The 26,797-nt window shown below is 42.2% G+C and overlaps 1 protein-coding gene across 4 annotated transcripts in view; it reads left to right on the forward strand.

Moving 5' to 3' along the window:
• tanc2a (tetratricopeptide repeat, ankyrin repeat and coiled-coil containing 2a) overlaps positions 1-26,797 on the forward strand; it is a 307,566-nt gene that overhangs the window by 218,937 nt on the left and 61,832 nt on the right. The gene's annotated exons all lie outside the window — the stretch shown is intronic.

The following is a 26,797-nucleotide window of genomic DNA, read 5'->3' on the forward strand; positions in this document are numbered from 1 at the left end:
TCTTTCTTTCTTTCTCAGGATGTACCAAACTGTAGATTTTGCCACTCCTAATATTGTAGCAATTTCTCGGATGGTTTTTTTCTGTTTTCGCAGCTTAAGGATGGCTTGTTTCACCTGCATGGAGAGCTCCTTTGACCGCATGTTTTCTTCACAGCAAAATCTTCCAAATGCAAGCACCACACCTCAAATCAACTCCAGGCCTTTTATCTGCTTAATTGAGAATGACATAACGAAGGAATTGCCCACACCTGCCCATGAAATAGACTTTGAGTCAATTGTCCAATTACTTTTGGTCCCTTTAAAAACAGGGTGGCACATGTTAAGGAGCTGAAACTCCTAAACCCTTCATCCAATTTTAATGTGGATCCCCTCAAATGAAAGCTGAAAGTCTGGACTTTATGTCCATGTCCATTATATAACTATAACTTGAATATGTTTCAGTAAACAGGTAAAAAAAAAAAAAAAATTGTGTCAGTGTCCAAATGGACCTAACTGTATGTTCCTGCCAATTTCCATATAAATATCTTGAAAAATAGAAAAGTTATGAAGAAAAATCATTTGATCTCATTGGTTAATGAGGCCCATTTTGGACCATGTGACCCTCAGACAGAATATTACGGCCGTTTTCTAAAAATTGCGCCATTTTTCAATCTTTGATTTGTAATATCTGAAGAACAGATAAACACATTTTAATTCTGTAAAAAAGTCTGTTGTCCTGCGTTCAATTCTGAATTCAGTTAGAGCAGTTTCAAGCAATTTGGACTGAATTTGAATTTTCACCCGATACGCCGACTTTACGTCTGTTTCAGAAACGTGCAAATGAGAAACATGTTTCAGAGCTCCGTTATCACGTGGAGGGTTTTCCAAGGCCTACACACACACACACACACACACACACGTATTCCTTTTCATTACATGCCTTAAAAATATTTTGACATATTTCGCAATTAAGAAATAAATACTCTTACTTCTAAAAATATTATAATGTCATAATGATGCACAGAGTTGCACTATTTATATTTTTTTGCTAAACTCTCTGATGGAAACTGGAAACCTTGTGTTTTTCTCTGTTTTGTTTCTCTGTGGTTGATTTACTGAAAAAAAAAACCCGAAGTGCCCTCTAAAAATGTCCACATGGAAACCGTAAATGCCTCTGCGCTTTGATTTATTTTTTTTCTTGCCAAAATAACATGCCCTGAATTCTTTTAACAGTCATACTCCAAGCTCTCAGCTTTGACCGTTAACTATGATGGATATAAATACGGCGAGCAGCTCGCATTCCTGCATGTACGCCGTGTTTGGTGAAAAGGCAGGGTTTCTAAACGACATGTTACTGTAGGAAAACTGCAGCTCAGCTGCGTTCCAGCTCTCCATGTGTATTATGTGTGACTGACGTCAGCTCATGTGCTGATTAAATACTAATAAACGCAACACACTTCCTGATGAACAGTTTGCTCCGCTGTTTGCTCCAGAGAAATGTTTTGGGATTGCTTTAGCTGCAGGAGTTACAGGAAGTGACGTGACATGAGCTTTGCCAAAGTGCTAAAGCCCTGAGGACTAGAAACAATATCCGTCTGGATCATGGTCATTATTTTAGCCTCCGAATCTTACAGTATATGGTTTGAGTTTTGAAACGGTGCTCTCGTTCTTGGTTTTATGCCACATTCACACCTGTTCGCCTGGTTGTTGAGTCTGAATCACAGTGAGATTGATTGGATTCTTCTGATGCGTTTGGTTTGGTGTTATGCCTAATGAAACAGGCTAAGAAAGCAAAAAGGGGCGTGCACGGCTGAAAAATGTCCTCTTTCACTGATTGGTGAGAAATAAGGTGATGGAAAAATTAGAATGGAGAGCACAAGCTAATATTAAATGAATCATTAGATGGATAAATAATCTTGGCTGGCGTTGAGCGGTATATCAGACAGGGGCGGATCCAGACCGATGCAACCGCTGCATGTGCATTGGTCAGAAATATATGCACCACTTGGCATCGGTCACGGGGCGTTTGTTTACTTTACTGCTAGCCGGCTACATGGGCTATAGCCACGCTCAACCAACAGACCAACGGTTCAGGATCCGACCACCTGCGGGAAGCGGTGATGCTTACCTGACCTAATTACCTGTATTCCCACGATGCTTTGTATAGCATGACCTGAGACAAAGAATCTAGGTTAAACCAATAAAATGCTCCAGAAAGAGTTCAAAATTCAGCGTGAATAATGGGCCGAACCATGATCATAATGGGCCATGCCTGGGGCTTTTCGAAAGGTCTCAGGGAGAGGGAGGTGACTGTAATGTTTGGCAGGGCTACGACTTTTGGTGGCAGAGTGATGAACTTTTAAATCCCTACATGTACGTGCGGCTGGAATTATGGCTCATATTAAAGTTTTCGGCCAGCCGTGCTCTCACAGGGGGTTCAGGAGCGAATAACGGGCCGATCTGCTGTCATAGCGGGCCATGGTTGCCTTCTTCAGAAAGGGCTCGGCGTGCTCTATGCCCCTGTGAAAATCCATAGCGATCTGGTAAAATTAGTGAAAATATTTCTGCAAATGCGCATCTGTCAGATTCTTGGGCTGGATCTGTCCTTGTATCAGATATATTCCATTCAGCTAGCATGATTTTGAATGAACCGAAGATGAGTAGCTGAATGGAATATATCTGATAGACCATGAAAAAAAGCCAGCCGATATTATTATTATTATTATTATTATTATACGTACGCATTCCTTTCGGGTGTTCAACGCATCTTTCACTTTCAAAATTCTCTCAAAATTTTCCGTATTTAACGAAGTAAATCCGGTGACCATGTTTGTTTAGGGTTGTTTTACAATCAGGGTATGCAAGCTAAAAATCACATTTAACACTTATTATCTTCAATATCAAAAGGCTTGACGAAATAAACTTGGTTGTTTATTGTAGCCCTGTGATAGCTCTATTTACCATGCAAAAAAAAATTTGGTGATAACGTTATTTTTGGTGAATGTCTGGCAATATATGTCATATTTAGCAAAATTTCTCATGTCATTTAGAAAAAGTGCTTTTTTGACCACAGGTAGCTCCAAAAGGGATGCACTTACATCATTCTTTATACCATAAAACACATATTTGGTTCCAGATCATTGGAAACATAGTTAAGTTTTAATGTTGAATGCCAGTAAGTTTTCAGACTATTTTGATCAAATTAGTATGGAATTGTGTCAAAAAAATGTCCTCTCCGAGACAGCTAATTTTTCAATATAAAATAACATATCTAAAATGATTATTTTCATCCTAAAATGTGGTCAAGATATTGGGACATAAATATTAGAGACAACTAACACAAAGCTTACAGCCTTATATTTAAAAGCACTGTGGAAGTAGTGGATTCTGAATTGTCAAAAAAAAAAAATGTCCTCTCCGAGAATCACTTCATTTGTTTCTCCCAGCCCTGCTTAAAGCTACACTTAATCTTGTTATAATACAAACTATTACACATGCCTATGTTCATATGTGTATTAATTTCCAAAAGTGCAGATTTGAGATATATATATATATATATATATATATATATATATATATATATATATATATATATATTTTTTTTTTTTTTTAAACCAGTTTGAATCAATTTGAATTTTGGACCCCTGTGACACAAACTTTGTACCCTGATTGTAAAACAACCCTTTACAAACTGTCACAGTCACTCAAGAGTACGGATGTTTTTACATCTCCGACGTGTCTCTTTTCCAGTTTTTCGATGTCCATTGATATGTTTTTCTCTTGTAAGTATGCATAAAGAATATCTAATGAAGTTTTGGGAGCCTTTCAGGTGTTCACTGCGTCTTTCCCGGCGAACGAAGAAATGCTTCTGTGCATGCGCAGCAGCAAAGTTTCTCATTGGATATTCACATCAGCTCTGACGTGTGACATCACGTTGTCTTGACAACCATGCAATATTGAAAACCATATTCAGCGCTCATTCTCCATTGGGTAGAGTGGCATAATACACGTAGGATAAGCGATATGCTAGCAATATTGTGTGCTATGAAACACACTAGAAGGGAATAGAACACGTTTTTATTCCATGGAAAAAGTGTCCTCTATGTCTGTCTTATAATTCAATATAAACAGCTAGTTTAACCAGTCATGGTTAATGGGTCATATGAAAGTAAGAACTCTGTGCTTTAAGAATTTGCAGTTTTTCCGAATAATTTGTTTTTAATTACTCTGGGTAATACTTTCAGAGGAAAGTTCCAAAAACAAATTTCATACAAATATTCATATCTTCAAAGGAAATGGTGTGATCAGTTCCATTCCTGCTCTCTGAGATGCCCCAAGTGCTTGTCCATAAGCATCCAGAATCTGAAGACATTATCTTCAACCAGTAAAATTCTGTGTAAGGTTATCCAACCATCTCCGAATGGCACCAGACCTCTCCCACTGGTAATAAATGGCTCTAGAAATGGCAGACAGCATCTAGAAATGGCAAGCATGGCTAAAAAGCAAAAAAAAAAGTTAAATGGCACCAAAGAACATGTCTGAATGGCACCAAACATCTCCCACTGGCATAATGGGTCCAAATCTCTGGAACACGTGGCATTTCTGTGGCGTTCCAGTTCTGTCCTTTGGCTCAATTTACAAATCAAATGCTGCAATTCAAGACACGTGGTATCTGATTGATTCACTTCCTGCAGCGAGTTGATTCAGAGTCAAATTGCTTTCTCGTTAGAGTTCACTTGGTAACAGATCGAGACCTTCTCAGATGCTTTTGGACCTGAGCTCTGTTCTCACTTGACTAAAGAACCGCCCTGAGGTGGAGAACACACCAGGGTTCCGTTCACATGGATGCGACGGCATCCTTGGTCAAGTTCTCAATCTGAGCATTTGGCTCCTGTACTTGGGAGTGATCTTGGTTTCAAAAAGAGTCTCAGTTTCGAAGTTATTCTGATTTATTATTGTCTTATTTGTACATGTTGAAATGGACACAAGGTAGCAGGGACGGATCCAGCCCAAGAATCTGACAGATGAACATTTGCAAAAATATTTTCCCAGATCGCTATGGATTTTCACAGGGGTGTAGAGCACTCTGAGCCCTTTTCCAAAGAGGGCAGCCATGGCCTGCTACGATGATCGCATTAGATTAGATTAGATTAGATTAGATTAGATTAGATTAGATTAGATTAGATTAGATTAGATTAGATTAGATTAGATTCACTTTATTCATCCCACATCGGGGAAATGCACGTGTTACAGTAGCAAGAAAATGTCAAACAGATAACAAATAAAACTGAAATAAAAATTAGACAAACGAAGGATTAAATACAGAGGGCTATTTGCATTATCTACCGTGAAAAAGTATAGAAAAATTGCCGTATTGAGAGGCTCGGAAAAATTGCACATTACAGGTAGACTTTGTATATATACACACACGTATACATAAATAATATTTATATATATATATATATATATATATATATATATATATATATATATATATATATAAGTATGCATAAAAATAGTTTAGGGCCTATATTATTGCACATAATAATTGCATCGATGAGAGATGGCAGAGGTAGTAGTGGTGAAGTAGTGCAAATTAAATGACAAACAGGTTATTGGAGCTACATTACAAGTTGTGGGTGTTATACAGTCTGACAGCAGCAGGTATGAATGACCTGCGGTATCTCTCCTTCTTACACCGTGGGTGTAGCAGTCTACTACTAACCGAGCTGCTTAAAGCCCCCACAGCCTCATGTAGGGGGTGAGAGGGGTTATCCATGATTGAGGTCAGCTTGGCTAACATCCTCCTCTCACCCACCACCTCAATGGAGTCCAGAGGACAGTCCAAGACTGAGCCAGCCCTTCTGACCCGTTTATTAAGTTTCTTCCTGTCCCTCTCTGAACTTCCACAGCCCCAGCAGACCACAGCGTAGAAAACCGTTGATGCCACCACAGTCATAAAACGTCCTAAGCAGTGTCCTGCACACACCAAAATACCTCAGTCTTCTCAAGAGGTGGAGACGACTTTGGCCCTTCTTGTACAGGACATCTGTGTTAGTCCAGTCCAGTTTGTTGTTGAGGTGAACACCCAGGTATTTGTACTCCTCCACGATCTCAATGTCCAAACCCTGGATGTTCACTGGTGCAATTTGAGGACCCGTCCTTCTGAAATCAATCACCACCTCCTTTGTCTTGATGGCGTTGATGCGCAGGTGGTTCAGTTCGCACCAGGTGACAGAGTTGGTGATGACCTCTCTGTACTCCAGATCGTCCCCCTCTGACACACGTCCAACGATGGCTGTATCATCTGAGAACTTCTGGAGGTGGCAGCTGTCCGTGTTGTAGCTGAAGTCAGAAGTGTAAAGAGGAAAGGAGAGAGCACTGTACCCTGTGGAACCCCTGTGCTGCAGACTAACACATCAGACACATAGTCGTGGAGCCTCACATACTGTGGTCTGTTAATGAGGTAGTTGATGATCCATGCAGCCAGGTGGCAGTCGACACCAGCTCCCTCCGGCTTCCCCCTAAGCAGTGATGGCTGGATTGTGTTGAAAGCACTGGAAAAGTCAAAGAACATGATTTAGTAGGGGGTTATTTGCCCCTGAACCCCCCACGCAAGTGTGGCTTGCCGAAAACTTTAATATGACCCCTGGCTCCAGCCGTGTGCACACGCAGGGATTTAAGAGTTCAGAACTCAACCACTGAAAGTCGTAGCCCTGTCAAACTTCACAGGCATCTCCCTCTCCCTGAGACCTTTTGAAATGACCCAGGCACGCCCCGCTATGACTGCAGCTCGGCCCATTATTTCGACCTCTTTCTGGAGCATTTTATTGGTTTGACCTAGATTCTTTGTCTCAGGTCATGCTATACAAAGCATCGTGAGAATCTATGGAATTAGGTCAGGTAAGCACCGCATACCACAAGTGGTCAGATCCTAAACCATTGGTCTGTTGGTTGAGCGTGGCTATAGCCCATGTAGCCGGCTAGTGGTAAAGTAAACAAATGCCCCATGACCGATGCCAAGTGGTGCACATATATTTCTGACCAATGCACATGCATCGGTTGCATCAGTTTGGATCCGTCCCTGAGGTAGACTGATGTTTTTCTGGATCTTATGCCCAGTCTGAATCTGGCTTTCCATCTGGACCTGTTTCAGTCTCCAATGTAGAACTTTACCTTGTTTACTATAGTATAATGAGCTGGGGAAGCCATGGCCTAATAGTTTGAGAAGCAGCTTTGGGACCAGAAGGTTGTCTGTTCAATTCCCTGGACCAGCAGGAATGGCTGAAGTGCTCTTTCACAAGGTGTCTAACGTCCAGCTGCTCTGGGTATGTTGTACACTGATCTGAATAAGAGTGTCTGTCTGTCTTAAATGCCTGGAATGTAATATTTATTAAGTTTTGAAGTCCGGAAGCAAAGTGGAGAAAATCCAGTGTGTGTGTGAGTTCCGTCCCATTGCAATAGTTTAGTGATTACAGGTACAGATTACCCATAATGCACCCATAGGACACCATTTCAGACACATGGCCAATCTGTTCTGTTTATTCCTACATCTGTGCAGTTCATCACTCGCTACCTTAGCACCTGGACAACCTCTCAGACCTCAGCGTGTACGCATTCCTTTGCATATTTTGGGCATGAGTTAACAAGATGTGTCCATTTTGGTCTTGAGGACGTTCAGTGAAGATGTTTTCACTGATGAGGTTCATTAGCATGGTGGTTAATGTCGCTTGATACATCTGTGTGATTAGAGGAAAAGACTGAAATAACTTTCCCGGTCCATTTTTATCACTGAGCACCACCTCCGCTTGCCGGCCACTCGGGAATTATTTTCTTTGTCATTTTCATAGGATATTAAGACACTGCTCTTTTCATGGCTCCATCCCAAACTGATGCCCTTTTTTTTCTGCTGTACAGTCAGCATGAGGCAGAAGGAAGCGTTCTGGTTTTTTCTGGCACTGGTTCTGCACCTCTATCCTGCTCTGATACCTCATGGGGGGGGTTTTTTGTTTTTGTTTTCTTATTTGTTTCCCTCATTTTCCTCCTCCCTTTCTTGCCTGGTTTCCTCTTCAGACCCTCAACATTGGTGTTAAGTGCTCACTTTCTTTATTCTTCATCTTGTTTTTCATCGCACACTGGGCTTTTTTGTCTTTCCCTATAATCCAGGCAGAGACGGCATTTGACCACAGGCTGACTTGCAAACCCTTGGTTTGTGTGTTTTTTTTTTTTCTTTTTCTCGCTAACCTCAAACACTCCGTAAAATTCCATGTCATTTGTTTTAAACCAAGTGCTTCTTGGTTTAGTAATGAAAGTGTAAAAACTTAACTAGGGCTTATTTTTTATTGAGAAATTCAGAAACCTGTGTGTAGTCACCTTACAGGATCTCGAGTCTTGAAAGTCTTGGTGTGGTGAAACTCCAAATTTCTGGTGACCAAATATTTTCTCCATTCCTGCTGCATCTCCCTGTCCAGGGACATGATGGTTCAGTGAGAGTCGACCCTGACCCCAGGGTTTAGATCGTCTGGCAACGTAACACGACCCCCATGCTTGGCCTAACACGCTTCTCTTAAACATTTCCATATGTGTTTCCCTCTCTACCCCCTCTCCCTCGCTTGCTCTTGCACTCTCTCTCTCTCTCTGTGATTCTTCTCCACTGTACCTCTGCTTCCTGTCTTGTCCTGTGCTCATGGAAATCACCCTGTTTTTTTGGAAAACTTTCACATGGAACTTGCTTCCCTGAAACTGACTTCACACTATGCCAGGATTCTTGACCTGGACATGCACTCTTTCGGTAAGTCTGACCCCTTACACTCTGTCCAAGGCACTTTAACTTCTCTCTTGGCCTCATCGCTCTGTAGGCGTGTTTGCCTCCTTCTTCCAGTTTTTTTTTTTCCAGAGAGTTCAGAATTTGTGGTTTTCTCGCAGCTCGCTCTCTCTCTTTCTCGCTCTACCCTTTGTGGGCTCTGGAGTCCAGGGCCTGCAGACTGCCCATGATTCTTGTTGAAGTCTGAGCCAGCGGTTTTCTCTCCGGGGCCAGCTCGCTCCCGAAAGCACCTCCTCCTCCTCCCAGAAGGCCAAAGGGAGCAGAGCTAGAACGAGCCAGCTCATTCTCCTCAGTGCTATCTCTCCGGCTCTGCGCTGGAAGGGGAGGAGGAGACAAAGTATCATTGCGATGGACATGAGGAAGGTGTGCACTCGGACCGCATGGCTGAGGAGGAAGAGGCCTCGGCCGTACGAGAGGACCAGGTTCTCGTCCTCTGCCCTGCTGCGCCGCTGGATGTCTCGACTGTGTTGCGCGTCTAGGGCATGTTCCTCCAGCCTCAGTGCTTCGGATCAGTCGCTTCTGCAGCCAAGCTGCTGCACCAGGCCGAGAGGAGCTCAAGGGATGGTAGGAGATGCTGGAGACAGCGAGACAAAGGAGTACCAGCAGGAAGAGTGGGGGCAAGCAGGAGAGGACCAGGATGAGGAAGTTGCAGAGGAAGACGACAACAATGGTGACCACAATGGCGAGAACAATAACGATGATGCTAATGATGATGAAAATGAGGAGGAAGAAGAGGAAGAAGTTGATGTGGATGTGGAGGTCTGTGAGCCAAAAGAAGAAGAAGAAGAAGAAAGAGGTGAGGACATTAAGGAGTTTAGACAAAGTGTTACAAATTAAAGACGGGAAATTTTGATGCGATGTCAACGGACTTCAAGGTGTTTCTGATGCTAACTAGTAGAGCGGATAATTTTGCCTGTATTCGTCATCTATCTGCTGTTCACAGAGGAGAATCTCCCTGAACACACGATGCAACATGGCCTCCCGAAGGAGTGATGGAGACGCTCTGTAGATGTGGCTGCTCAAAAATCCTTCTTAATTAAGAAGTTTTTGCAGTAGTAATGGTTTTGATGGTTACAGAAAGAAGTCCAGAGTGTATATTCTCTGATTGGTACCAGGCGCTGTGGCTCTCAAAGAGCCTTGGTTTCATTTCTCTTCCTCTGCATAAGTGTAACTTTGGTTAAAGTGACATTTTCAGACCTGATCTTCTTAAGTTTTTTTTAATAAACCAAGCTCATCTGGATGCGTTTAGATGTGCCGTAGTCAGGCCATGAGTCAGGCAGAGTGTAGCCGTTCAACTGGCAAGCTGATGGATGGATAATAAACCCAAATAAAGAGTTACGCGAATGTGCGGCCGGTTAGTTGGAAAAGATCTGATTATCCTTTTGCTCTTGGACGATTCATTATGACAGGTTTTTAATTAGTACCGCCGTCTGAAATCTCGGAAAGTCCCTTCAATGGCAAGTCTGAAGGAACCTCGAGTGTGCCGCGTTATATGGTTTTAAAAAGAACCCAATAACAAAGCCACATTTTCTGTCTGTCTCTCTCTAATTCCTGTTCAAAGAGCCAAGATGCTGTTTGGCGTGTTTGTCAGAGCTTTGTTGTTGCTTCTTTTTTCTCCTCTCAGTGCTCTCTCTGGGTTTTTTTTTCTTTCTTCGAAACTATCGGTTAGTTGCTCCATCTTCCAGGGTTTTTTTTTTTCTTCTGGTGACCGGCACCCTCTCATCATGCTCCTGTCTTCGCCATGCGACTCAAACCAGCTCCTAAACTTTATTTTTGGATATGTACTAAGGTCTTTTTTATCTTTCTCTCTCATTCCTCCTCTGCTTTTTTTTTTGTCTTCCCCAGTCTTCTTCCCCTTACCCACTCCATCAACACCAGTCTGAGCTAACCTCTGATCATCCCCAGCTGTTTACATACAGCTCATGGTGCAGATGAACTCTCTCGCGACCTCCAACAGCGACAACCACTGACCTACAAAACAGGAAATTCTACCATGATCCATTCATTAGGGGTGTAAATTAAAAAAAAATAATAATAATAATAAAAAGATTTGATTTGGATCAGAAAATTTGTCTAAAAGACTACAACGCGGCCGCAATGATTTACGAGGCAAGATCTGGTTTAAGTTCGAGATTCCGATCCTTAGGACTTTTACGCTACGTTCACACTGCAAGGCTTAATGCTCAATTCCGATTTTTTTGTGAAATCCGATTTTTTTGTGAGGTCGTTCACATTAACAAATATATGCGACTTGTATGTGATCCTCAGTATGAACGAAAAGCGACCTAAAAGTGTACCGCATGCGCATTGCAGGATACGACGACGTCACACGCAGTGAGCATGGCCAGTGTTTACGGAAGTAAAACCGCCCGGTTGCGGTATGACCCATCCAATCTAGCTTGAATAGCTGCATCCCCCCAAATGGAAATCAGCTCCCTAACCTCTGCGTCCTTCCATTGAGAAGATTCAGAACCTTCACAGCCCGAAGCGTCCCTCGCATTGATGTCATGCGCCATGTTGTTGTCACTTTTTTTGAGAGACCCGCCGCCTACTTCAGCGCAGAATAGTGACGTTTGTGGCTTGTTGATGACGTGTAAGTCGGATGAATGCGACCTGGCGGTTCAGACTGAAGTCGCATATGAAAAGAGCGGATAGGAATCGGAATTAGGACCACATATCCAAATGGCCTGGGTCGGATTTGAAAAAATCGGATCTGTGTCGTTCATATTGTCAATAAAAGATCGGATACAGGTCACATATGGGCGAAAAGATCGGATTTGAGTCACTTCAGCCTGCAGTGTGAACGTAGCCTTAGACTGTGTTACAACATCAGTGCAGATTCTCCAGGACAGGATTATCATGTCCGAGACTTAGCAGTTGTGGTATGCATTTGAACACGTGCAAAGGTTCAAAGTAACGATTCAATCCTCGTTTCGATCCTGAGCTCAGGTTCGTGTCTGTACAGAATTGTGTACGTTTTCTCCGTTTCCATATTGGTTTCTGCGAAGTTTTCCAGGTTCCTCCGAAAACATGCTAGTCAGTAGACTGGGTGTGTTAAATTGCCCCTCGGTGTGAATGAGTGTTTATGTGGTGCCCTGACAGACTAGCATCCCATCCAGACTATATATTTCCACCTCATGCCCAGTTTTCCTAGGATGGTCTCCGGACCAGGATAAAGACCAGGATAAAGTGGTTACTGAAAATGAGCAAACTTTATGATTTTTTTTTCAGCCTCATTGCTCTGTTTAAACTATAATTATCCCCAAGCAGTTAGCAAGAAGTGACATTTATAACTTGAACACACAGAGGGAAATCTGGAAAAAAATTGCTGATAAATTTTCCTGAAAATGAAATGATGGAAATGGAATGTGTCGGTGTTTGGTGAGGCTTGTTAACTGATGTACTGAAACTTTTTCTATTTTTAATTTTCGCTAGCGGGCAGCACGGTGGTGTAGTGGTTAGCGCTGTCGCTTCACAGCAAGAAGGTCCGGGTTCAAGCCCCGTGGCCGGCGAGGGCCTTTCTGTGCGGAGTTTGCATGTTCTCCCCATGTCCGCGTGGGTTTCCTCCGGGTGCTCCGGTTTCCCCCACAGTCCAAAGACATGCAGGTTAGGTTAACTGGTGACTCTAAATTGAGCGTAGGTGTGAATGTGAGTGTGAATGGTTGTCTGTGTCTATGTGTCAGCCCTGTGATGACCTGGCGACTTGTCCAGGGTGTACCCCGCCTTTCGCCCGTAGTCAGCTGGGATAGGCTCCAGCTTGCCTGCGACCCTGTAGAAGGATAAAGCGGCTAGAGATAATGAGATGAGATGAATTTTCGCTAGCAGCAGTAGCGCAAATTGTTACTCTCACTCAGGATTGTTCTACTTTATTATTATTTTTATTATCTGAACATTTTTTAGAACACTATTTCTCCCTCAGTTTTCAACCAATCATCACTAAATTTCACATGAAGAATACTTCTGGACTGAATTACGTTGCTATAACTTTTGGTGCTGATCTGGATCATTGAACCGGAATGATCCATGAAAAATGGGATTTTTTTTTTCCTCACTAAGCATCATTCTCCATCTCTTACCGTTCCGGATCTGTAGGGTATGGTGACCAGATGTCCCAGTTTGTAAGAGCTAGCACAAATCACTGTGATTTTAGTCACAGTATCTATCTAGTTGTTGTTGTTATTATTGTAATGTTTTTAGGACGCTAGTATTTCTCCCTCAGTTTTCAACCAATCATCACCAAATTTCACATGAAGAATACCTCTGGGCTGAATTACATTATGACTTTTGGTGCTGATCTGGATCACTGAACTGGAATGATCCATGAAACGCAGGCTTTTTTTTTTTCAATTACTTATAACTCTGTCAATTTTCATGATTGAAAAAAATCAGTTTTTTTATTTTGTTCAGCAAAATGACCATCTTGACCTTCAATTGACAAAGGTCAGCTAGCGCACATTACTGTGACTTTAGTCACAGTCTGTATCTAGTTTGATTTGTAATTTTCTATTTAGAATCCTTTTTAGGCAGGAATTAAACTCATAAACTCCAATTAAGTACAGTAATTTTACATGATCGAAGATTTATCAAAAATTCTTTCCTGGGAAGCAAAATTCCACCCCGGGAATGTAAATATAACCTTAAGGCCTGGATTTAAAAGAATACACAGTGTAGTGTGAGTTGTTCTGGGCTTTATGTTTACTGATTTGTATAAAAGCAGTAAAATCCTCACAGTCCAGAACTCTCTGGAAATCGTGTGTCAGTGCTGAGGAATGATGATTGAACTATTTGATTGAACATTTTGCAAACCTCTGGGAGAAACATTGCTATTAAAACATGCCACTGCGCTGCTTCTCTTTCTCTTTCTGGGTTTCATATTCTGCGCAGCCTCAGCACTTTTCTCCGCACATGTGGTCGAGTCCTCAGCCACCAATCCCTCCTTCGCTCCCTCAAAGCTCAGAAACATGCACGTCTTGCTAAAAGGCAAAGCTTCCGTCGTGTATAGGTTACCCCGACACTGTTCCAGTGGCTTGTATGAAGGACGAGTGTGAGCCCTGAACCCCTCGAGAAAACAAATCGCTCGCGACTCTGATTCCCAAGAGACGCCTTCTGTGAGGTTTGGAAGCTCCAACAGGAAGTAGTTTACGTTGTTGTTGTTGTTGTTGTTGTTGTTGTTGTGTGAACAAGTTAAAGAGGCATGCTCTGAGGAGCTCCCAGGAGAGCAGTGTGTACACAGGGGGTCATGTGACTCTGATGGGAATGGGGAGTCGTGAAGATGCCTCAGTTAAATCACAAAAGCTGACTCAGTTGAATCATTGAAGCTTACTAATATGAGAAAAAGAATCAGTGGAGATCACTCAGTTGACCTTTTTTTTTTTTAATGAAGTTGATTATTTTGAACTGACTCTGAATCAGTGAATGTGACCCAGCTGACGATGTGAATTTGACCCCGTGGAGCAGATTCGGTTATCACCCTGTAGGTGATCTCAGTTAAACTGAGCTGATTCCAGTTTACAGTGAAGCTGAATCGATGAATTTGACTTAGTAAGATTGATTCAGTTGATTTTTTTTTTTTGTCCCACTGAAGTTGACTTAAAAGATTTGACTGAGTGGAACTGATTCAGTCGTCACACTGTAGTTGGCTCAGTATATTTGACTCAATGTAACTGATTCAGTTGTCATGCTATATTTTACTCAGTGGAACTGACTCAGTTGTCACACTGTGTTTTGAATCAGTATATTTGACTCAGTGATGTTGATTCAGTTTTCACTCTGTAGCTGACTCGGTATATTTGACTCAGTGGAGCTGACTCAGTTGTCACAGTGTGTTTTGAATCAGTATATTTGACTCAGTGATGTTGATTCAGTTTTCACTCTGTAGCTGACTCGGTATATTTGACTCAGTGGAGCTGACTCAGTTGTCACACTGTGTTTTGAATCAGTATATTTGACTCAGTGATGTTGATTCAGTTTTCACTCTGTAGCTGACTCGGTATATTTGACTCAGTGGAGCTGACTCAGTTGTCACACTGTGTTTTGAATCAGTGTATTTGACTCAGTGATGTTGATTCAGTTTTCACTCTATAGCTGACTCGGTATATTTGACTCAGTGGAGCTGACTCAGTTGTCCCACTGTGTTTTGAATCAGTATATTTGACTCAGTGATGTTGATTCAGTTTTCACTCTATAGCTGACTCGGTATATTTGACTCAGTGGAGCTGACTCAGTTGTCCCACTGTGTTTTGAATCAGTATATTTGACTCAGTGATGTTGATTCAGTTTTTACTCTGTAGCTGACTCAGTATATTTGATTCAGAAAAGTTGATACAGTTGCCATGCTGTGGCTGACTCAGTATATTTGACTCAGTGGAACTGATTCAGTTGTCATGCTATATTTGACTCAGTGGTGCTGACTCCATTCTCACTCTGTAGTTGACTCGGTATATTTGATTCAGTTGTGCCGACCCAGTTGTTATGCTGTGTTTGGCTCATTATATTTGACTCAGAGGAGCTGATACAGTTGCCATTCTGTGGTTGACTCAGTATATTTGTCTCAATGGAACTGATTCAGTTGTCATGCTATATATGACTCGGTGCTGACGCCATTCTCACTCTGTAGTTGACTCGGTATATTTGACACCGTGGAGCTGATTCGGTTGTCACGCTGTAGTTGGCTTTGTGAAGTTGAATCACTTGATAATGTTGATTCAGCTGTCACACTGTAGGTGACGAAAACTGATTCAGTTGTCACACTCAAGCTGAACCAATAAAGTTGACTCGTGTTAATGAAATTGATTAGGTTGATTTTTAAAAAAACTTCTTTTTTTTTTATTAAAGCTCATTGAAATTGACTCAGTGGATCTGATTCAGTAATTTGACTCGATAAGCTTCGTTCACTTGAATTGATAAAGCTGGTTTGTCTCAGTGTTGGCTCAGTAGAGTTGACTCAGTTGGTCTGATTCAGTTATTTGACTCGCGACACTTGATCCATTTGACTTTTGCACTGAGGCTTTTGACTTTGTAGAATTGGTGCATTTGACTCAATAAATCTGACTCGTTTGTCTCAGTAAAGTTGACTCATGGAAGCTGAATCAGTAAAACTAATCTGGTTGATTCTGTAAAGCTGACTTTGGTTCACGTAAATCAGTAGTGTTCAACCTGTGTGTGTGTGTGTGTGTGTGTGTGTGTGTGTGTGTGTACATGCACTTAACCTGTCGTAAATTACAGCTCTTTTCTTTTTTGTTCTGCTCTCACACACGTACACGCCCGTGTCTCCACCCTCTGTGTTCTGTATAATTGTCTCATCTGTGTGTCTCGTGTTTGTCTGCTGCATCATCGTGTGTGCGTTCACCTCACACACAAAGCCATTGTCTCAGCGCGGCTCGTTTTCTTCTGTCCAACAACCTGAAGATGTTTAATGACACACTTTATTTTAAACTCATGACATTGTGGTTTTGTTTTTTTTTCTTTAAAGCTATTCTAAAGAAAATTTTCCAGACGTTTATATTCATCCCGCTGTCATTAGTGGGATCTAGAGGTAATTATATACTGTCATATGTGACACAGAGCCAGACATATGGGGAAAGACTAGAGGAGAGAGAGATAGAGTAAATAAAGCAAAGAGACAGAAAGTTTCTTTCCTTCCCGACCATACTGAGCTTTAGTAACTCCTTTTATTCAAATGTTGCACTGAAATGAACCATAAAGGGAAAAATATAATCTGGTATATCTTGCAGAATTGAGACTGTTCCTCGGTTGGCCTTTAGGGGGCGCGCCAGAGTGGTGTTTTGTGAACAATAGCAGCATGTTATAATTTTTGATGTACAGACACTGAAAGTTCAGTTGAAATGCTGTCCAGTGAGACAGGAAACGTTAATCTTACTACTGACTTTAGTTTACATTATTTTAGTTTATATGGTCGTCTCTTGTGGGCGTGGCCTGACCAACATTGATTGTGTTTTTTGGCAGTAGATGCATACAGCTTCTAAAATGAACAAATTAAATAATAAACTAATCAGTGTGAAAATCCATCCTTTGTTTTAAATGTTATATCCTCGGCTTTGCGCTAGACGAGCTTCGTTCTCTCATTAGATTAGCAAAGCGAGCTAACTGTACTAGCTACATGCACTCAAAAGAGGCACCAGCGATCTCTGCTGCTTCCTCCTAAGCTTTGTTTTTTGTTTATTTTTGTGTCATTTGTTCAAGTTAGTCGTTTGGGTTTGTTGCATCATATCTAATTTTGAAAAAAAAAAAACTAAATTGTCGCTTTAGCACCGACCTCACCGCTTTGTGTCACGTACGTACGTAGAAAAAGTCAAACGTCACTTTGTTGGTTGCTAGCATGAGTAAAGAGTACGACAACTCGCACAGAACGAAATGTAGCTAAAGCGGTGATTATATTATTAACATTAAGCTCCGCCCAATTTCTATATTCATAATATGTGGAATCTGCCATTTTGAACTGTTTGGTAGTATTATAGATGAACATTAGTTCAAATTAATATGTGGCCACTAGGGGGCAGTGTAGAATTCCGCTAATTACTACGTTATAACTAATAACTTGGTTTCTTAGCTACAGCTTGTCGGAGTTGAGATTGTTAATGATTGCGTCTGTGTCGTAAACCAGGTGTAATATCTGCATGTTCGTACGCTGGTGTCGTCGTCCATCAGTCACGAATCCGCTAAACTATCACGATTTACACGTTGTTGTTGTTGTTATTACTCTTATTGCTATTGTATATGAGTGACTTCTATGCTCTTTCTACGTTTGTGAAGCTATTTTAAGGTAAAAGAGAGAGATACAGATGGAGAGGAGAGAAAGAGAGAGAGATGCCAACACATACACACACACACCCTTCATCACATTCCTCAGCTCACTTGCTGATAGTTGCCATGACGACAGTCTGCGTTAGTCTGGTCTGGTTTATACATCCATAAATTCAGCGGAAGGCGAACGCACGCACCGCGGAGTGATCCCTGAAACAGAGGAAGAGAAGAGAAGAGAGGGAGAGGTGAAGAAATAAAAATGACTCATTTGTTTTCAGCCAAGCGATTGTTTTTTTTTTTTGTGTGTTTTTTTTTTTTTTTTTGAGTTCTGGACTGTGATTGGTCAGAAGGTGTTTTCTATAACAGCAGCTCTGACAGGTTTATATTGAGTGTTGAAGTTTATATTCAGGTTTTGATCAGGATTTCGGTCGTTCGTTGAGTCATTACTGAATCGTACGAGCTGCTGAAAGTTTGTTACACTGGGATTTAAAGCCTGAACTCATTTTTTTCCCCATGTAACACTAAAAGTGGGAAAAATGCCACGACACATTTTTAACGCACTGGATTCATCGGTGGTCCAGCGGTCATGTGATTGTTAGGGGAATGTAGTGATAGAAACGGCTGGTGGCGGGGCGTGGAAGCGACGGGGCGTGGAAGTGGCTGGTGCCGGGGCGTGGAAGCGACGGGGCGTGGAAGTGGCTGGTGGCGGGGCGTGGAAGTGGCGGGGCGTGGAAGCGGCTGGTGGCGGGTCATTCGTTGTATTGAAATTGTGAGCAACAGGCAGCATGAAGAATACAGTGAAGTGAAACAGAAGAAGTTAATAATTAGTATTTTCTTTGAATTGCATAGATTGGCTTTTTTTTTTCAGGAAGGTGTGTGTGTGTGTGTGTGTGGGTGAGTGTGGGTGTGTGGGTGAGTGTGGGTGTGTGTGTGGGGGTGGGTGAGTGGGTGTGTACAAGAGACAGTATAATAATGGAAATGGTAAAAAAAAATTGTCAAGTCTGTCTTTGTTCGTCTGTTTGCCTTTTTAGATGTCTGTCTATCTATCTCACTGTCTGTCTGTCTCACTGTCTGCCTGTCTATCCATTTAGCTGATCCTGTCTATTTATCTGTCTTGCTGTATATCTGTCTAGGTGTCTGTATCTATCCAGTTGTCTGTCTAGCTGTCTGTCTGCTTGTGTCTGTCTATATATGTAGCTGTCCGTCTGGTTGTCTATATCCATTTTCCTGTCTCTCTCTCTCTCTCTCTCTGAAGTGATGTGGTGTTTGGGCTGTTCCTCAGTACTCTGGTCACCATGTGCACGTATCCACATTATTTGGAGCTGGTTTTGAACTCCTCTCTGATCTCCTCTCCTCCACCTCCTCGTCTCATGTCATCTGCTGTTATTTTGGGGCGGAGCTCTTTCTTTTGTGCTCCATCTCTTTCACTTTGACTTCTCTATCAGAAAAAGCCCTGATCCTCAGAAAGCTCTTCTCCCTGTGGGGAATCAGCACCACCCTCAGAGCTCCTCTGGTCCTCCTCCAGTCTGCAGAGGACTCAGTCCTGACACTTTTCTGAACTGTGTGTGTTGGGTGTGTGTGTTGGGTGTGCCTGAGACACCTGAGCACTGTATGCTTTTCCAAAAACAACTGCCACACCCACCACACGATTATGGGAAGGTGTTTGGAAATATTTTGAAGCTTATGATTAGGAAAAGTAGGGAACACGTAACTAGCCGATTACATGATGTTGTATGACATCACCGCCATCATTTACCAAACATCGTCTCAGTTGAGTCTTCGTGAGCTCAGCTTTGGACTCTTCAAAAACCACCAATAGAGCAACATGTACGATATCACCGACATGGTTGTGAAGTCAGCACTGTTTGTGTTTGAAGGCGTGAACAATTGCTAAGTGTACATTTTTGAAACTTTTTATTTAGTATTTTCAATATAAAATGAAATAAACGAGCAATAACAGACTAACAAAGAAAAGCAATGTTGGGGTCCCTCAGTTTGTATTGCTGTGATGCATCATGACCAGTGTCCTTAATTGTCCATTGTATCCCATGTTCAGGTCTTTGATAGAGGCGGTCCATTTCTCCCATTTTCTGGGAAAGATTGCTCCTCTGGACCTCAGGCGGAATGTCATCTTCTCCACTGTATAGATTTCCTTAACTCTGTCCATCCACTGATTGAGGCTCGGAGACTCCGCTTTATACCAGTTCTTTGCAATTGTTTATTTACAGGCCACTCTGAGTATTTTACATAGATACCAATCTTTTTTTTTTTTTTATAAATCACATCTTTTAAAACACAAAAGTACAAGACCTTAACGTTATTAGGAGTTTCATATCCCAAGATCTTTCTTCAAGTAAGACTGTATTTCTCCAAAATGTTTGGCTTTTTGGGCGTGACCAGAAGATATGGGAGTGATTGGCATCCAAGTTTCCATTCCGCCTCCAACGCTGTTCCTGTGACTGAGATAGTTTAAGTGGTGTAATGAAGAAACGGGTCAAGTTTTTCCAGCCGAATTCTCTCCATTTCTTTGCGCTTGTGGAAGAATGTTGTGCGCTCCATGTTGAACACCAATCCTCCTGTGATATTTCTATGTTTAGTTCTTTCTCCCATTTTGTTTTAATGTGTATCCCGTGTTGTTCCTCTTCTGTTTCTGAAAGCCCTGGTAGATTTTCGAAATTATTTTCTCATTCTTCTTTTTATAAGCTTCAGTCATAATATCCATCACTGCATTACCCTCTCCAGATAAAGTTGGTTTTATCATTTTATTATTATAATAACCTCTTATTTGAAAGTATCTGAAGAAGCCTTTGTTTTCTAGTCCAAATTCCTTTTGTAATTCTCCAAAACTTTTTAAGATCCCACCGTGAGCTAGTGTACATATTGCTGTAATACCCTTGTTCCCACCACTGTCTGAATCCAACATCATGTGTTCCTGGTTTGAATTTGGGCTCCAGGGCAGGCCAAACTAATTATTTGATGTCTCCCTTCATATTATTTTCTTTTCCCATCTTTCCCCAGATATCCAGTGTCTGTTTAATAATTTCATGATTGTTTTCCTGATGCTTTTTACTCCTCATGTCTCCTAATGTTGCTTGGGTTTGGAAAGTGTCTATCTTGGTTTCTATGTCTGTCCATCTTGCCTGGTAATTGAAAACGTGCTAATCGGGAACAAACTGCATTGGGTGGGACATGTTGCATGCCTGCCAGATGGCCGGTCAGTCAAAGCGCTACTCTCTGGTGAACTTGCAGAAGGTTCCAGAAAGATGGGTTGTCTCAAGGATATCCTGAGACGTGGTGATGCACTGCACACATGGAAGGATACTGTAACTAAGAAGCCAGAATGGCGGAAGCGCATGTACAACCTATGCAAAAAGATAGACATCGACAGAAAGGAAGATAACAAAAGAAGAAGAGTCAAGCGTCATGAGAAGAGAACTTTGATAGGAAAGGACATCAAGTGAATTATTTAATGAATTGTCCATCACTAATAGATCAACTGACTTTTATCACGATCACATATCTATAGCTGTTACATACGTGAGTATTTACCACATCTCTTGACATTCCTCTTGTAATTTGTGTTTACCCGTATCGGGTCGAAGGCATATTATTGTTGTTGCCTGGTATAGAGGGCAGTGTCCACATACTACTGTAGGAATCTCACTTGGGCTGCGTAAAAGTATTGCTTCAGCTTGGGTAGAGACAGTCCCCCCCCCCCCCCTTCCTCTTTTGGTAATTGAAGTGTTTTATATCTATATGCTTACCAGCCCAAATAAATCTGGATATATATTTGTCCCAGTGCCAAAATTGTGTTTCTGGAATCATTTGTGGAATGGACTGAAAGAGGTACAGCAGTCTTGGGAGCACATTCATTTTGATTACCTCAATTCGTGTGCCAAAATCCAGGTTGAAGGCGGACCACCACCTGATATCCGCTTTTATATTATTATTAATTATTATACCCCCGCTCCGAGGGTGGGTATACTGGTTTACCTCTGTCCGTCCATCCGAAACGCCCTTTTTCTCAGCAGCCATAAATCATAAGCCACTTGGTACCAAACTTCAGCTTGGGGTTCTATGCCGTGCTTACCATTTTCAGGTCTGTCCCACATCGACTTCCTGTTTACCGACCGAATGTATTTACGAAACGTATAGCGTGGATTTACAAAAATTTCATAACATTTCTCAGCAACTACAAATCACAACTGCTTGATATTTAGTACCGAGCTTCAGCTTGGGGTTCTATACCGTGTATACCGTTTTCAGGTCTGTCCAACACTGACTTCCTGTTTACCGATTGAATGTATTTATGAAACACACAGCGTGGATTTGGCGCTATTTCAAGAAGCAAAATGCTATTTCAAAATGACAGTTTACCAGGATGCTATTTGAAATCCCTGGGGAGAGACACGGCTCTTGGGCGTCACGGTGGTGTAGTGGTTAGCGCTGTCGCCTCACAGCAAGTAGGTCCGGGTTCGAGCCCCGTGGCCGGCAAGGGCCTTTCTGTGCGGAGTTTGCATGTTCTCCCCGTGTCCGCGTGGGTTTCCTCCGGGTGCTCCGGTTTCCCCCACAGTCCAAAGACATGCAGGTTAGGTTAACTGGTGACTCTAAATTGAGCGTAGGTGTGAATGTGAGTGTGAATGGTTGTCTGTGTCTATGTGTCAGCCCTGTGATGACCTGGCGACTTGTCCAGGGTGTACCCCGCCTTTCGCCCGTAGTCAGCTGGGATAGGCTCCAGCTTGCCTGCAACCCTGTAGAACAGGATAAAGCGGCTACAGATAATGAGATGAGATGTTTTATTGAGATTTTTTTTGCCAAGACCACACCCAGATATTTAATTATTTTAGCATTCCATTTGATTTTGTACTTTTGTCTAATTTCTTGGCCCGGAGAGTGATTTAATGTGAGAATTTGTGTTTTTGCTCTGTTTAATTTATAACCCGAGTATCTACCAAAGTCTTCTAATACCGACATTAGCTTAGGGAAGGTTCTGTCTGGGTCCTGGAGAGTCACAATAACATTGTCCACAAAAAGCCCTATGAAGTGTTCTTGTTTTCCTATATGAATTCCTTTTAAGCTGTAATTCTGTCTGATCATTTGTGCCGGTGGTTCATTAAATATTGCGAGCAGGGTGGGGCGAAGGCAGCATCCTTGACAAGTTCCTCGTTGTAAGATCTCATCTCATTATCTCTAGCCGCTTTATCCTTCTACAGGGTCGCAGGCAAGCTGGAGCCTATCCCAGCTGACTACGGGTGAAAGGCGGGGTACACCCTGGACAAGTCGCCAGGTCATCACAGGGCTGACACATAGACACAGACAACCATTCACACTCACATTCACACCTACGCTCAATTTAGAGTCACCAGTTAACCTAACCTGCATGTCTTTGGACTGTGGGGGAAACCGGAGCACCCGGAGGAAACCCACGCGGACACGGGGAGAACATGCAAACTCCGCACAGAAAGGCCCTCGCCGGCCCCGGGGCTCGAACCCAGGACCTTCTTGCTGTGAGGCGACAGCGCTAACCACTACACCACCGTGCCGCCTCGTTGTAAGATACCGTAGACAAATCTATCAGTTAGTTGTCCATTCGTTTTTATCCTCGCTGTAGGTTCTTGGCCTTGAGTACATATCTGAATCCCTAGTTTCCCCAGCGCCTGATATAAAATCTCCAATTAACACAAAGGCCTTCTCTGCGTCGAGGCTCACTAATTCTGCTCTCAGTCCCTGTCTGTGGATTTCATCTATTATGTGTAGGATGCGCCAAACATTATCTTGAGTCTATCTACCTTTTATAAAACCTGACTGGCCGTCATCAATCAAATCAATCCTAAAAATTTTCAAATCTTTTTAGAAATTATTGAAGTAAAAATCTTATCTACAGTGGTGCTTGAAAGTCTGTGAACCCTTTAGAATTTTCTATATTTCTGCATAAATATGACCTAAAACATCATCAGATTTTCACACAAGTCCTAAAAGTAGATAAAGAGAACCCAGTTAAACAAATGAGACAAAAATATTAGACTTGGTCATTTATTTATTGAGGAAAATGGTCCAATATTACATATCTGTGAGTGGCAAAAGTATGTGAACCTCTAGGATTAGCAGTTAATTTGAAGGTGAAATTAGAGTCAGGTGTTTTCAATCAATGGGACGACAATCAGGTGTGAGTGGGCACCCTGTTTTATTTAAAGAACAGGGATCTATCAAAGTCTGATCTTCACAACACATGTTTGTGGAAGTGTATCATGGCACGAACAAAGGAGATTTCTGAGGAGCTCAGAAAAAGTGTTGTTGATGCTCATCAGGCTGGAAAAGGTTACAAAACCATCTCTAAAGAGTTTGGACTCCACCAATCCACAGTCAGACAGATTGTATACAAATGGAGGAAATTCAAGATCATTGTTACCCTCCCCAGGAGTGGTCAACCAACAAAGATCACTCCAAGAGCAAGGTGTGTAATGGTTGGCGAGGTCACAAAGGACCCCAGGGTAACTTCCAACTGAAGACCTCTCTCACATTAGCTAATGTTTATGAGTCCACCATCAGGAGAACACTGAACAACAATGGTGTGCATGGCAGGGTTGCAAGGAGAAAGCCACTGCTCTCCAAAAAGAACATTGCTGCTCATCTGCAGTTTGCTAAAGATCATGTGGACAAGCCAGAAGGCTATTGGAAAAATGTTTTGTGGACGGATGAGACCAAAATAGAACTTTTTGGTTTAAATGAGAAGCGTTATGTTTGGAGAACGGAAAACACTGCATTCCAGCATAAGAACCTTATCCCATCTGTGATATCCCATCGGTGGTGGCAGTATCATGGTTTGGGCCTGTTTTGCTGCATCTGGGCCAGGACGGCTTGCCATCATTGATGGAACAATGAATTCTGAATTATACCAGCGAATTCTAAAGGAAAATGTCAGGACATCTGTCCATGAACTGAATCTCAAGAGAAGGTGGGTCATGCAGCAAGACAACGACCCTAAGCACACAAGTCGTTCTACCAAAGAATGGTTAAAGAAGAATAAAGTGAATGTTTTGGAATGGCCAAGTCAAAGTCCTGACCTTAATCCAATGGAAATGTTGTGGAAGGACCTGAAGCGAGCAGTTCATGTGAGGAAACCCACCAACATCCCAGAGTTGAAGCTGTTCTGTACGGAGGAACGGGCTAAAATTCCTCCAAGCCGGTGTGCAGGACTGATCAACAGTTACCGCAAACGTTTAGTTGCAGTTATTGCTGCACAAGGGGGTCACACCAGATACTGAAAGCAAAGGTTCACATACTTTTGCCACTCATAGATATGGAATATTGGATCTTTTTCCTCAATAAATAAATGACCAAGTCTAATATTTTTGTCTCATTTGTTTAACTGGGTTCTCTTTATCTACTTTTAGGACTTGTGTGAAAATCTGATGATGTTTTAGGTCATATTTATGCAGAAATATAGAATCTAAAGGGTTCACAAACTTTCAAGCACCACTGTAGGTTCAGGTTCCCATCTCCCCAGGAGATCCTCATCCTGGTAAATGATGTCTGAAACGGATTCCTTTCTCCTTCAAGATTCGTTTAGCAGCGTCATACAGTCTTCCTTTCTCTTTTGAACAACCTCTGTTGCATAATCCTGATCAAATGACCGTATTTTGTTTCCCAATTGTATTTTCTTTTTCTATACCTCCCTCAAAACTCTCTCTTCGGTGGCGAAATTCACAGTGCTGGGTCTCAGCTGGGCCCCGTCTGCAGGCTTCTGTGCAGGCGATCGATGTGCTCTTTGAATTTGGAAGTTAAAGTCCTCCGGCATGTGAAGTTTGCATCTGAGCAGGTCTTGCACGAGTTTGGCAGCAGACTCGCCCTCTTCCCCCTCTGTAACCCTGTAGATACGGAGATTATTTCTTCTCGATCTAGACTCCAAATCCGTTCACTTTTCCTGGAGGGATTTTTGTTCTATCAAGGAGATAATGAGAGCGTTGTTTGCCTCCTGTGCCCAGTTTTCTAGCTTCTCGATCCGCGACTCTGCCTCATTTACTTTGCCGCTCTGCAGCTGCTGTTCAGTGGCAAGCTTAACGAGCTGTTGGTTTATGTCTTGTTTGAAATCCTCGAAGTATTTTCCCACGTTGTTCCTCAACGTTTCTCCAAATGCACAAAAGGCATCTTTAATTTCAGCTTTCGAGTCTCATATCTCCTTGCTGTGAGTTTCTAGGCGTGAGCACGTCTCGGCCTCACCTCCAGCTAGGTGTGTTGTTTCATGGCCGCCATCTTCTTCCATCTCACGGTTGGCTAGAGATTTTTTTTTTTCCCATTTCGTCTTTCGTTGTGTTTTAGTCTGGTTTGCTCGAGTTTTCTTATCCATTTCCACTCTGCCCCCTTCTCGTTGCAGCAGGTATGATTTTGAGCTCTGTTTATTCGAGTTTTCGGGGAGTTTTTACACTTGACTATCGGGAGCTCTCTTGTGCTGCCGAATTTTCCATGTCGTAACCGGAAGTCCTGCTAAAAGTGTACTTTTGTAGTGTGTTTGTATGGAATAAACGACCCAAATACATTTGATTGCATCACAGATTGGGGCGGAGCTACAGATACTAGGGATGTCCCGATCCGATCACGTGATCGGAAATCGGGCCCGATCACATGGTTTCAGACTCGATCGGAATCGGGCATTGCCTCCCGATCAGGGATCGGATATATCTATATAATATATTCTCATTTTTAACACATCAATAGCTATGCGTTGGCACAGAGTGAGACCAGACCTCTTGTCTCAACACAGCAACATCAACGCGTGCGGCATGACATCACTTTGTAGCGGAGACGCTATTGGTTATTGGCTGCCTGTTGCCGGCAAAGTTGAACACGGAAGCAGTTCGAAGCGGAAAGCAAAGCATGAGATCATTTTTTTTTTCGTTGGATGACAAAAGAAACGGGCTCAAACCTGAAAGGGTAGAAATGCTTGTTTTCATCAAGAAAAACGTTCATTTCCTTAATTGAAATTACTGTACACCACTGTGAGATGCGTTCTTAAAAGCAAATTACCGGCACTGTGGCACTTTATTTTTTTTTATTTGTTTACATTCCTGCCAGGTATTTTAAGGTTATTTTTTTAATTTGTTATTTATTGTTCAAACTGCCTCACGTAAGTGCTCTGTTTGCTAACGGAGTTGTTGGATGTTAAAATAAGGTGTTAAATAAAAAATGAGGAACATCCTGGATCCGTTTCTTTCCTCGTCTTTATTTTTTATG

This window comes from Neoarius graeffei, chromosome 16, assembly GCF_027579695.1.
Source record: "Neoarius graeffei isolate fNeoGra1 chromosome 16, fNeoGra1.pri, whole genome shotgun sequence".
Lineage (NCBI taxonomy): Eukaryota > Metazoa > Chordata > Actinopteri > Siluriformes > Ariidae > Neoarius > Neoarius graeffei.